Source organism: Fundulus heteroclitus, chromosome 15 (assembly GCF_011125445.2).
Source record: "Fundulus heteroclitus isolate FHET01 chromosome 15, MU-UCD_Fhet_4.1, whole genome shotgun sequence".
NCBI lineage: Eukaryota > Metazoa > Chordata > Actinopteri > Cyprinodontiformes > Fundulidae > Fundulus > Fundulus heteroclitus.
The window spans coordinates 15,575,945-15,580,124 of record NC_046375.1 but is presented as its reverse complement, the minus strand read 5'-3'; positions in this window follow the sequence as shown (position 1 = coordinate 15,580,124).

Genomic DNA, 4,180 nt, shown 5'->3' with positions numbered 1-4,180 from the left:
TATATATATATATATATATATATATATATATATATATATATATATATATATATATATATATATATAAATATTAAGTTGAAATGTCATTTTAAAAAGGGTGGAAGTAGTTTGTTGTTTTTTTAACATCACAAAAACCTGCCATTCAAACAGGGGTGTGGTAACTTCTTTAGATCAATTGTAAATGTCGACACGTAAATCGGTCATGTCCCGTAACTGAAGGTGTGCCAAAACTGTCTTATCCAAAAAATGTCACATGTCATGAGTCATTAATATGATACTGAATCTCAACACGGAGTTGTTTTTTGTTTTTTTCTAGTTTTGTTAATTATCTCTAGGTGGGTACAAACGTCAAGGTGTTAAAAGCGCTTGCAGAAAATATATTGCAATTGCATTTAACCACATTTTTAAAGAATGGCCTTTTTTTTTGCACCAATAACACTGACAAACCTGCAGACTCTGATACAATCATGCATCTACGGTGGCATTGGGCTCAGCGATTTCAAAGCAGGTGCACCAGCTAGATCGGGGCAGGCTCGAACCTGCAGCTGTATCAATCAGACAAAAGCAGGGCAATGTTGGATTAAAACATACGAGAGGCACCCATCTTGCATGCTAAGAACAGAAGTTCATAAAGAGTATAATATAACCTTATATTTAAGCAAAAAAAAAAAATTTAATAGGTAATTTTTTTTCGACTTGCCTAAGAGGTACGACTTTGTAGATCATTTACTGTTGAGACAACGTGAGTGTCACGTTGGAGAGAATCCAGGAAAAATTTTAATGGTGCTGTTTTTGATGTTCTTCCCACATTTTAGTTGTAAAGGAGAAAGAAAAAAAAAGCGTTTTCACTGTTGAATGATGCCAGAGAAATGTGTTTGAAAGAAACGTGTCTGTCTAAAACTGGATTTTATCTATCGTCTCAGTGGGTACCGGCCCGGTTAGCGGCCGTCTGAATGGTTTAACGTGTAACAAAGATCATATGTTTGCCAGATGACTGGGGTACATTTGGAGTTTTTTTTTTTTTTTTTTGTTGAGGTAATCTATTTTCCCTCAAAGATCAGGTCAGGGACAAGGGGCTGATATTTTATAGTTTATTGGACTTCGTGTGGAGAGTGTTTTGAAAGTGACCATTTTAGAAAGCTTTACATTTGCATGAATTTTTAAAGTAGCATGTTGAGGGGAAAATGTTTTCCTTTGCCCAAAGTTTTTATTTTATTTCCTAAATTAAGACGCGTTCCTTTTTATACATTTATTATGATTAATATTATTGCTATTCTCACTGATATTAGAAGGAAACTATTCAGGTTTTTATTATTTCTGTACATCCACAATGAGTATTCCTGTTTATAACATGTACTGTGGTGTGTGGTTTGTTTTTTTTGTTTTTTTGCTGAAAATAAAAATGCAGATTACATGTGAAATGTTTGAAAACTGCCACCGCTTGTGTAATTCTTTGAGGAATTTGATTCCTATACATACAGTACATACACTTACACCAGTATATCGGTACATATTTATACCAAAAGGTATTTGTAATTGTCAGACTACTGCAGTCATGAGTGCTGATATTCAGCGTGCATTAGCAGCTTTCGGAATGGGATGTTCTTCCACATGGCTGTGTTTTAGCACAAGGGGCATATTACATCGTTATAGTTGGCAGTAGTTTAGTAGGACACCCCCATGTGCTGTCTGGTTCTGCAAAGAGCCCATCCGGGTATGACATTATTGCTCAATGTGTGCATGAGTAGCTTTTATGAGCAGCATGTCTAGCCCCCATATGGGCTAGCCTACTGGCCTACTGTACCCTGTTGCTAGGTAGAAATGTCCATTGGTGTCTTCTGTAAAATGTTCAGAGAGAGACTAAAATACTAGACGTACAGATGTATAATTTTAATTCTTAAAGGTGTTAATGAATAGATATGGAGGACATGGATCAGTTTACAGAATGTTAATGTGTTCACAAAGAAAACGTGATTGGTCCGCTGCTTCACTAACTCGTTTCCACGAGACGCTGTAGGAAACAGACGGGCCTGAAACCTGCACGCACAAACACGCTGCTGAGTGTTTCTGGGGGGGGCTGAGACCCCGGCCTTAAGGCTCGAGCCCTGAAACGAGGCCGCTTGTGCCTTTAAATTTCATGACCCACTTTTCACAGCTGGGGCTGGCGGGGGAGTGCTCATGCAGGCCCGCTGCCTTGAATAATTGGGACTGCAAGGTGAATGTGAGGAGAATGGTTAAAGACAGAAGCCTCCCTCACCCCGCGCAGAGTTCGCTCCAGTAAGCTGGCAGCACACCAGCGAGCTTTGGACCGGCGCTCTCGGTCATGGCGTCTGAGCGGGGTAAAGCTGATGTGAAAAGATGATAGCTGTTTGGCAAAAGATCGGAGCTTGTCGGGGACCAGTGACATGATGCGAAAGGACAAATGTGCCCTATTGATAGCTGCAGCCAGATTGCTGTTTCACAGCTGAGCATTTCTCTGGAACAAAACCAAAACTGATACATCTCCCAGCAATATATACCAAATTAACCCAATATAATTTTTATGTACTCCCACCCTGGTGCTCTCGCAATTTTTTTTATTTCCACTCATCTTTCTTGTAGATAAGGTGATCCATCATGCCAGGAAGGCACAGAAACAGAGAAAGGGCAGATGAGTACTAAAAAGACAGATATGCTATTTGACAGGGGCAGCACAGAGAGAGATGACAAACGGCGAGAGAGATGGAGAGCGCCACTGACAACATCTCCACTCAGTCCCCTGCAGTTGAAGGACAAACCACCCATCTCCACCGCTGTGGAACCCACACAACATCACGCAAATGAGGTGATGTTTCACTCTGCTGTGGCCTGCTTCCTCATTCACATGACAGGTAATTCACTGTCTATTAGCTCTGAGACACGCCGTGCGTTTAACCTGCACACTTTGCTGCGGTGCCTGGAAAAACTTAACACTCCTTTTAACTTTTTTCTGATCTTGTCACGTTTCAACCTCCAACGCCAAACCGTACTTTGTTTGGAGTTTACCTGACAGGAAATAGTAAGTAGTAAATAATAAGTAGTGTTTAATCTTATCTGTCAGACAGATTCCAATTTGTTCATGTTAATAATAAATCTTCCTCAAACTCTAGGGTCACTTGTGGAGTACCACAGGGTTCAGTCCTTGGACCAATTCTATTTACTATATATATGCTTCCGATTGGCAAAATTATCAGACAGCATGGGATTAATTTCCACTGTTATGCTGATGATACTCAGCTATATTTATCCATAAATCCTGATGAATCCAATCAATTACTTCGACTGCAGTCATGTCTTGATGACATCAAAAGCTGGATGACTTTAAATTTCCTGCATTTAAATTCTGACAAGACAGAAGTTGTAATATTTGGGCCAGAGTCCTCAAAAAATAAACTTCTTAACCAATCACTTAATCTGGGTGGCATTAACCTGGCCCCTGGTAATAAAGTAAAAAATCTTGGTGTTATTTTTGACCAAGACGTGCCATTTAAATCCCATATTAAACAGGTTTCCAGAGTTTCCTTTTTTCACCTCCGGAATATCGCCAAAATTAGAAACATTCTGTCCAGGAGCGATGCTGAAAAACTGGTCCATGCATTTGTTACTTCAAGGCTGGACTATTGTAATTCTTTACTATCAGGAAGTCCACAAAATGCAGTTCAAAGCCTTCAGCTGATCCAAAATGCTGCAGCAAGAGTTCTGATGAAAATCAACAAGAGGGATCATATTTCTCCAATTTTAGCTTCCCTTCATTGGCTTCCTGTTAAATCAAGAATAGAATTTAAAATTCTTCTTCTAACGTATAAAGCCCTTAATAATCAAACTCCATCATATATCAGAGCTCTGATTACCCCGTATGTTCCTAACAGAGCACTTCGCTCTCAGACTGCAGGTCTGCTGGTGGTTCCTAGAGTCTCTAAAAGTAGAATGGGAGGCAGATCCTTTAGCTATCAGGCTCCTCTCCTGTGGAACCAACTCCCAGTTTTGGTCCGTGAGGCAGACACCCTGTCTACTTTTAAGACTAGGCTTAAAACTTTTCTTTTTGACAAAAATTATAACTAGTGGCTCATGTTACTCTCAGCTACCTTTATAGTTTTACTGCTATAGGCTTAGGTTACTGGAGTATATCAGGATCTAATGTTCTCACTCTATTGAGTTCTAC